The following is a 9,978-nucleotide window of genomic DNA, read 5'->3' on the forward strand; positions in this document are numbered from 1 at the left end:
TAATCAATTATATTTTCAGATTTAAATAAAGGCCTAAAGTGTTGATTTTTTTTTATTTTAAAGGCGGAAAAAGTATGTTTTCATACTAGGGATTGGTTTTGCAAATTAAGACGATTATTTTATTGAAGAATGATAGAATTCTAAAGTTTAAATAAGGTTTAAGATTTATAAAGTTGCTGGAAATTTATTGAACATGGAAATAATTTAAGTTTCATTATTTTGGTGATAGGAGGTGATTTCTAAGTGAGTGCTCGTATTGCAAAGTGGCCCCTACGCTTAGGTATTCAAGGTACGTACAAGTCTAGGGCGACCACACCATTTGTCAAGAGAATTACATGATTGTATTGATGTGAATTATATTATGTGGATTCATGTTTATTTTGATGAACGATCATGTGAATTATGATGTTGGATGTATTGGATTAATTGTTGAACGAGCATGTTGAGATTATTATGAGTATGGATTTCATTGTCAATCGTGTTGTTCAATATTTATGCATGTATGGTTTATTTCACATGCAAGGGATTGATTATTTATTACTATGTTATTGTACGGGATGTCTAGCATACTTTGAGCCAATTATTCGTACCTCGTTGTACTATTTATTTTACCATATGTGAAGGGTTAGCTCACGTAAGCCACCGCACATGTAGGGTTCAGGTGAGAATATTATATGAAATGAATTAGGATTTGTCGTGCAAGGGCACAACCCTCATGTTAATGGGCATGATGTGGAATCTCACTTTTGTGAGGAGGAACATGGTAGTAATTTCACAAGTGTCTTGCTTTGTTGATCACAAGTCCTAAAGCATTAAAATAAGATTGTTTTGGTTGTTGTTTATTAATTGTATGTGTATATGTTGTTAAGTCTTGAGTTTGCCTTTAATAAAATATTAATAAACGTAAAGTGCAACCAGAACAAGCTTCAAAACTCTTGGAACGTATATACCTTGAGTATGAACAATGGGGGGAGACTTGCCGGAAAGTTTGATCTCCTACTTATGATACAAGACGTTGTTTCATTTATATTATGCGCAGGAATTCCGTCGGTATGGCCCGACACTCGGTATGGCCCAAATTTATTTTTTATTATTTATTATTTGGTGTATGGTTGGCTCCCATCACCTTTTTCCTTTATGGAACATTCTTTTGGCCCGTTCGAAGCTTATTCTAATTAAATTGTGAGTCAAGAGTCGAGTCTTATATTCATGATTTGTTTGTTAATTCTTAAATGGCTTTTGCATGTTGATTAGCACTTAGTGAGTGATGCATGTTTATAGTTTTGATTCACTCTATTCTTGTAAGTACTCAGCTTTTGCTGACTACGTGCTTTGTATTTTTGGTCATGGCCTTTGCCTTAATGACCCTATGGTGATATGTCATTTGCACTTGCATTGATGGGGAGTAGAATAATATAGTAGGTTGGTAGATCGAAATCATGTGGCTTGGGATGATTGAGAGAGTTGCATGCTTTCGTATTTTGAACGATTTTATTTAATACTTTAATTATGTTTGAATTCGTTGAACTTTTTATACTTTGGTTTTTGGGCCGTCATGGTTCCAATTTGTAGGAGGCCTCGATATTTTATTAATTATGTTTTTAAAAGTTAGTTGACATTAAATTCCGCTGTGTAATTCTGGTAATAGCCTTAACCGTTATCACGGTGGCGGTAATACTTTAGTAATTCCTTTATTTTAAGTTGGAAAATGGTTTTATAAAAGCAAGGAATTATTAGGGTGTTACAAAGTGGTATACTAGAGCTTAGTTTCATTCCTTCTTTGTAGTAAGCAATACTACAAAGTGGTAATTGGAGACTAATGCGGAACTTTAGGATTTTTAAATATTATTTTCCTAAAGTCAAAACGTATTATTTTGAGTACTCAATATTTTAAAGGTCAAATATCAATTATTTTGGGTCGTTTGAAATGAGTTGAAAAGTTTGGGCTATTATTTAATCTAATTAAATTTTCCGAATTTTGTTTTTTCATTCGAATTAATTTTGTTATTTTCGGATTTTCTTAAATATCCGAATTATTTTATTTATTTATTTATTTATCATTTATTTATTTGTTATTTACTTACTCGAATATTTTTCGAATTTAATTATTTTTTTCGGATTCTTTTTTTTCCTTTTTAAATTATCTGAAATTAATTTGTTTAATTAATTAATAATTCTTATTAATTTTCGATTTTAATTTTAATAATTTCAACTAAGTTAGGAGTTATTTCTTAATTAATTTCAAAAATTAATATTACTTCCAAGTGAGGTGGGTAGATTAAGAAGGGCATATTAGTTTAAGTATGCATTTTATATGATAATGTGATTTATTAATTGTCATGTATATGTTTTGACCATGTTTTAGCTTGCCTTGAATGATTATTTGCATCATAATTCATGTTGAGCATATACTTGTGCATTGAAATTAATTGTATCGCTCCACGAACTATTTATTGTATCCTTTTTGGGTTGGAATTTCTATGGGAACGCGTTAGTAAGACTTTCTAGTTGTGAATTTTCAGGAATTAAGGATGCTACCTTCTAAGTTCACCAGTCTAGGATACCTAGAGAAGATGGATAACGAGACTCCTCACATGTATGTCCAGAAGATCGTGTTTGCTTGCAACTATTTTGATTCAACCAAGGATATGCCCCACCTTAGGCACAAAGATATGATGGCTAGTATGGTTATTCATTGTTTGCCCCATAAGAACCCTTACATAGACCTTAAGAACAAGTTCAATGACATGCATTTTAATGATGGTACCCCTAATTGGTACAAATATGGGACTGGAGATGGTAGGTGGAAGTATGATACTGAGGTTCTTACTACTATCTTAGAAGTTGCGGAGAATAGCTATGAGGATGGGAAGTACTCTGCGGGTCTAGGTATGGGCTATGGAGGAGTAGAAAGCGATGGTGAGGATGGCATGATCCATGATGAGCAAGCTAATTATGTTGAGGAGGACGATGATGATGATGATGATGATGATGTAGTGGAGATTGAAAATCCTAATCCCATAGTTCCTGAACCAACAATCGAGATATCTAGTGGATCTGAGGATGAGCTTGAAGAGAATAATGTCGTTGATAGTGAGCCACAATAGGATGATGAGGCTATGGATGAAGACTTCGATCCGGAAGAAGACTTGGATGATCCTAATGATCAAGACTTTACTCCAGAGCAATACAAGGAAAGAATTGATTGTCGTGATGACGTTAGTCTTTAGAGAAATGTAATCCTTAGTTATTTATTTTTCGTTGAATAATAAAGTGGCAAAGCTACTACTTATGGTTGTTAGTTCTATTATAGTTGGAGAAATAAAGTTATATCATTGGTGAATGTAAGACCTATTCATTGAAGCATTAATAAAAGCATAGAATTTCCTTTTCGTTATCTCTTAAGTTCAATTTTCAATTCGAAGTTTGTGGGTATCGCAAAGGGATTAATTGTTATTTCTTCAATGAAATTTTATGTGCAAGGTGGTCAAAGTAGCAACCATCTAAATTACATGCATCGAATAGTGGGGTGAGAAGGCCCAAAAGTGGCGCCAACTTCCCCTAGGACACGTGTGATTGTGTTCTTGTTGTGAGTGGGTTCATTGTCGAACTAGTGCCTTAGTAATGTCATGTCCAACCAATATTAAAGCTAGTCTTTTATTTTATTCAGGAGAAGGGATATGGCTAACCAAGAGATTTCTAAAGTGGTTAGACAACTAGCTGAGGTAGTTCGAGACCTAGCTCAAACTAGAGCCAACCCAGTGCATGATCCGGCTGGGGAAATGTTTAAGAAAATAGCTCAAAGCAAGCCTCCACTGTATAGTGGGGAGATTGAACCAAGTGTGCTTGAAAACTGGTTGAGAGAATTTGATAAGCTTATTGTAGCTGTGAATTGCCCCGAAAACCTTAGGGTGAACAGTGCTGTGTACTACCTGAGGGGTGAAGCGGATTTATGGTGGCAACATGTGAGAATACCCTTAGAGCCACACCTAACTTTGGGTGGGAATCATTCAAAACCGCTTAAAGGAACAAGTTTTACCCACCTTATCTGAAGAAGCAAAAGGCGCAGGAGTTCATCGAACTCAAAATGGGGGGTCTGTCTGTAACGGAATACTATTCTAAGTTTATAGAGCTGTCTAGGTTTGCACCTGAAGTGGTGGCAACGGAAGAGCTCAGGGCTCAAAGATTTGAGAATGGATTGACCATGGACTTGCAATTGTTGTTGTCTGGAGAGACCTTTACCTCATTAGACACCCTGTACGGAAAAGCTGCTCACCTGTATGGGTTACAACAAAGGAAGAACGGGAGTACTGAGAAGAGAAAGGATGGTGGAAACTTGAATCAGGGGAATAACCCTCAGAATCAGGGGAATTTTAAGAAGCACAAAGGGAATGGGAACTTCCATTTTAGAGCTAACAATGGTGGAAATCGCAACAACCAAGGTGGTGGAAATCAGTCTGGAAGGAATGGAGTAAGGACCTACGACTGTAGGCGCTGTAACATGAATCACCCTGGAAAGGATTGTGACGGAAACCTAGTGACTTGTAGATTCTGTCAGAAGTTAGGCCATAAGGAGTATGAATGCTATTCTAAGAATGGAAAGCCTAACCAAGGTAACCACCAGAACAATAATCAGAATAATCAGAACCGAAATGGGGGAAATGGAGGTGGAAACCAAAGGAATTACCAAGGTGGTAACAACGGTAACAGCAATGGCAATCACCAGAACCATGGAAAGCCTGGAGGAAACCAATAGTAGAATGGGAACATAAACAACAATGGAAACACCAATGGAGGTGGCTATAACAAGGGAGTTGCCCAAGGGAAGCTGAATGTGATATCTAGGCAAGAAGCGGAAACCTCCTCTAACGTCATAGCGGGTACTTTTTCTATTAATTCCGTTGTAGTTAAAGTTCTATTTGATTCTGGTGCGATATATTCTTTTATATCAGTAGATGCTTTGGGGAAATTAGGGTTGAAAGAGCTTGAAACAATGGAAGTACCTATATTCACACCTACTGGTAGCATAGTGAAGTGTACCAAAATCCATAGAGATGTGCCTTTGACCATAGCCAAGACCGTGTTCTTATCTAACCTAATCGAGTTTGAGTTAGGAGATCTAGATGTAATTCTAGGAATGGACTGGTTGTCCATGTTCAAAGCCAAAATAGATTGTGAGAAGCAGAAGGTTCACTTGAGGTCTAGCATAGGCAAAGTAGTGTCATATCGTCGTTTTGGTAAGCCTAAGAACATAGGGATTATCACGGTAATGTAACTCGTGAAGCTAGTCGGTAAAGGGAACCCAGTCTTCTTATGCAATGTGAGAAACCTAGAGCATGTGATCAAAGATCAGCCTGAGGATATTGCAGTAGCTAAAGAATTCCTCGATGTGTTTCCGGAAGAGATCCCGGGGATGCCTCCCAATCGACCTATTGACTTTACCATAGACTTAGTGCCTGGAACCGCGCCTATTTCAAAAGCACCATTTCGAATGGCTCCAGCAGAAATGAATGAGTTGAAAGGACGATTGGAGGATCTGTTAGAGAAAGGTTACATTAGGCTAAGTGCATCGCCTTGGGGAGCCCCAGTGTTGTTTGTGAAGAAAAAGGATGGAAGTATGAGGCTTTGTATAGACTACAGGGAGCTCAATAAGGTCACTATCAAGAATAAGTATCCTTTACCTAGGATAGAGGACCTATTTGACCAACTGAAAGGAGTAGGAATCTTTTCAAAGATCGATTTGCGTTCGGGTTATCATCAATTGAGAATCGCTGACCACGACATACCAAATACCGCATTCAGGACTAGATACGGGCATTATGAGTTCACTGTTATGCCTTTCGGGTTAACCAATGCACCTGCAATATTTATGGACTTGATGAACCGTGTATTCCATGCCTATTTGGAAAAGTTTGTAGTGGTTTTCATAGATGACATCCTAGTGTATTTGAAGAGTGAATAGGATCACGCTGAACACTTGAGATCTGTGTTGAGTACCCTGAGAGATAACCAGTTGTATGCCAAGTTCTCAAAGTGTGAGTTTTGGTTGGAAAGAGTTGCATTTTTGTGACATTTTGTGTCTAAGGAAGGAGTGGCAGTTGACCCTGCTAAGATCAAAGCTGTTAGTGAATGGCCTACACCCAAGAGTGTGACTGACATTCGAAGTTTTCTGGGATTAGCTGGCTACTATAGGCGCTTTGTGCAAGACTTTTCTAGGATAGCCAAGCCAATGACAACCTTGATGAAGAAGGAAGCAAAGTTTGAATGGAATGACCAGTGTGAAGAGGCGTTCCAAGCCTTGAAGACGCGATTGACAACCGCGCCAGTGTTGACCTTGCCAGATGAGAGTGGTACCTATGATGTGTATAGTGATGCCTCTAAGAATGGTTTAGGGTGTGTGTTGATGCAAAACGGGAAGGTGATTGCGTACGCGTAGAGGTAGTTGAAGCCATATGAATCTAATTACCCCACCCATGATTTAGAGTTAGCCGCTATAGTGTTTACATTGAAGATATGGAGACACTATCTATGGTGTGAAGTGTAGGATATTTACGGATCATAAGAGCTTAAAGTACATTTTCACACAGAAGGATCTGAATATGCGCCAACGAAGGTGGTTGGAATTAATCAAAGACTATGATTTGGATATTCAGTACCATGAAGGAAAAGTGAATGTAGTTGCGGATGCCTTGAGTAGGAAACCAAGTCATAGTATTAATTAGGGCTGTGCAAAACTATCAGAAAAACCAAAAACCTGAAAACCCGAACCGAAACCGATCCGAATATTAGGGTACCCGAACCGATAACGATTTCGGTTTGGGTAGCCGATCCGAATCTTTGTTAACGGATCGGGTAACCGATACCCGTTAACAAAGACTCGGATACCCGAACTACCCGAAAAGCTAAACTTTCTTTTTTTTTAAAAAAAAATGCTGAATATCTTAAAAAAATAACGCTAGAGTAACCTAAGGACCAAAACCTAATTCATTTTTCCTTTCCGCCGTTCTGGCCCTTCTCCTCTCAGTCTCTCACTGTGTTTTTCTCTCTCCTCTCAAAAACCTTTCACTCTTCGAATTTTATCAATCGAGGCCGCCGGGCCGCCGCTCCTCCTCTCTATTCTCCATCTCCATCATCTTCTTTCATACTGAACGAGTCCGCTCGACCGCCGCTCCTCCTCTCCATCTCCATCATCTGAGTTTGTCGAAGTTTTCCAGGTATGTAAACTTTAATTGAGATACTGAGTTCGTTGAATTACTTGTTCTGAGAATTACTTATTAATTGAGATCATCTGAGTTCGTCGAATTACTTGATATTAATTGTCTTAAAATTAAGAAAGGGTATGTTTTGTTTCTTGATTACCTACTTAACTTAATACTCCTCCATTAATACCATAACAGATTAATGAGTTTGGATATCAACCCACAAATCATTCAGTTCCATTTATTCTTCAAATAAATCCTTTCATATATTTCTACCACATTCAAGAAAACCTTCATTCTAGCAAAACTCCAGTAGAAAATTAAAGAAATCATCCCAATTCAAATCTTTAAAATTTCGGGGTTTTGGTGTTGTTAAGTAATGTCTTCCAGTAGTGTTTTACGGGTTTGGTAAACTATTGTGATTATGTGGGTGATTAAAGTATGATATATGATTGGCCATTTCTCCATAAGTTGTTGTGCCATCTTATTTTTGATTTTAATGGAAGTTATTCACACTTAGTTTCTGAATTTTTGTATGGGTAGTTGTATGGGTTTCTGCATTTTTAATGGAAGTATCTCTGTGGCTTATCTTATCACTGTTGATGGATATTGTGATTATTTTATTTTGTATAGTGTTAATTTTTGACAATTCTTGGCCTGGTGATGTTAAATTAACCGAATATGATGCTTGTCAACTTTTTATTTGTTATCATTTGCATTTAGCATGAGTTGATGTCCTGTATATTGAACTTTGTATATCAGTCATATAGTTCTGGTCAGCTGCAGTGTCGTACTGGTCTTGCCTGGTTTCTTTGCAATGTTTTTATAGTTTCTTGTTTCTTCTTCTAGTTCTGTGAAGAGTGGTAGTGATTGGCTTTATCAGATGTTAAATTGTGCTAATTTTAAAGCCAAATATATTGATTATATTGTTGGATTTGAATTTGACAAAGTCTGGTTTTCTATTTTATAGGGACTATATATGGATTTTTCAAGTAGCCTGGTTCTCTTCTTATAGAAATGTTCTCTGCTGGCTGTTGGTGAGGATGGTGTTCTGTACCAGAATTTCAAAGAGCAAGCTTAAAATGTCTAAAGCTTTTTCCTTGCCTACGTGGCAAATTATATATGTAATATTGGTTAATTGAGAACTATTTTATTTTATCTTGTGTAATTGTGTGGATTATTTATTGTTTATGTAGTTGATAATTAGTTAATCGTGACTCGTGAGCGCTAAATACTTTATTTATACAACATATGATCGTATATTTTTCAGTCATTATGATTTATAGCCTTATGAGACATAAAATCAGCTATGGAATATGGTACTTATGCAAGAAGTCAAGGACTATATAGAATGTTAATTCTAGTTATTTAGATTTTTATTATAGTTTTTTGAAAAAAGTGCTACATTATTAAAAATTGGGGAATAAAATTATAAATTTAATCAAAAGTCAAAAAATCGGTTCATTTCGGATAATTGGTTCGGGTATCCGGATATTTGGGTACCCGAATTTCGGGTAACCGTTTCTTATCCGTTCAGGTTCGGGTATTGGTTTTGGTGTTATCGGGTTTCGGGTAACCGAACCGATAAGCTCCGAACCGATAAGCTTATCGGTTCGGTTACCCGAACCGTGCTCAGCCCTAGTGTTAATGCGTTAGTAGTTGCTAACGAGTTGTGTAAGGACATGCAGCGTTTGAACCTTGAAATAGTAAGTGGTGAAAACCTTGAGGGAATGATGAATGCCTTAACCATCCAGCCGTCAATATTTGATGAGATTAGGGAGAATCAAGCTGGTGATGTGACGTTGGAGGGAATCAAGGAAAAGATTTCGCAAGGTAAGGAGTTAGATTTCCGAATCCATGATGATGGAAGTTTGAGGTACAAAGGCAGGTGGTGCGTGCCTCAAAAGTGTGGAGAATTGAAGGAGAGATTAATGAAAGAAGGGCACAATACGCCATATTCTGTGCACCCAGATGGTGACAAGTTGTATAAGGACTTGAAAAAGATCTATTGGTGGCCAAGAATGAAGAACGAAGTGGCTGAATTTTTGGCTAGATGCCTGACCTGTCAGAAGGTCAAGATAGAGCATAGGAGACCTCAAGGAAAGGTCCAACCTTTAGAGATTCCAAGCTGGAAATGAGACTGTATTTCCATGGACTTCGTCACTTGTTTGCCTAAGTCGAAAGCCGGAAATGATACAATTTGGGTTGTGGTAGATAGGTTGACCAAGTCAGCAGTGTTTATACAAATGAAGGAAACCTGGAAAATGGAACAACTTGCTAAAGCTTACATTAAGAATGTTGTGAGGTTACCTGGAGTTCCTAAGGATATCGTATCAGATAGGGATTCAAGGTTTGTTTCAAATTTCTGGAAGAGTGTGCAGAAGAGCTTTGGTACGACATTGAAAATGAGTACAGCCTTCCACCCAGCCACAGATGGACAAACTGAGAGAACCATCCAAACCCTTGAGGACATGCTTCGGGCATGCGTCATTGATTTCCAAGGAAGTTGGGAAGATAGCATGGATTTGATTGAGTTTTCATATAACAATAGCTATCATGCTAGTATTGGAATGACACCATTTGAGGCCCTGTATGGACGAAAGTGTAGGAGTCCCCTTTGTTGGAACGACATTAGTGCGTAGTGTTGGGACCTCAAATGATCGAGGACACCATGAACCAAATCCGAACCATCCAATCCAAGATTCAACGGCGCAGGATCGCCAAAAGAGTTATGCAGACTTGAAACGTAGGGATGAAGAGTTCAACATAGGTGATAAGG

General features: G+C 37.6%; 1 long non-coding RNA gene across 1 annotated transcript; it reads left to right on the forward strand.

Annotated features, from left to right (window-relative positions):
• Window positions 1-6,949: 6,949 nt before the first annotated feature.
• On the forward strand, window positions 6,950-8,472 carry LOC110797183 (uncharacterized). Its single transcript, XR_002535773.2, has 2 exons — window positions 6,950-7,214; window positions 8,170-8,472. It is a non-coding gene; the product is annotated as an uncharacterized lncRNA (long non-coding RNA).
• The last annotated feature ends 1,506 nt before the right edge of the window (window positions 8,473-9,978 follow it).

The sequence above is a fragment of the Spinacia oleracea genome, chromosome 4 (assembly GCF_020520425.1).
Source record: "Spinacia oleracea cultivar Varoflay chromosome 4, BTI_SOV_V1, whole genome shotgun sequence".
In the NCBI taxonomy this organism is placed as follows: domain Eukaryota; kingdom Viridiplantae; phylum Streptophyta; class Magnoliopsida; order Caryophyllales; family Amaranthaceae; genus Spinacia; species Spinacia oleracea.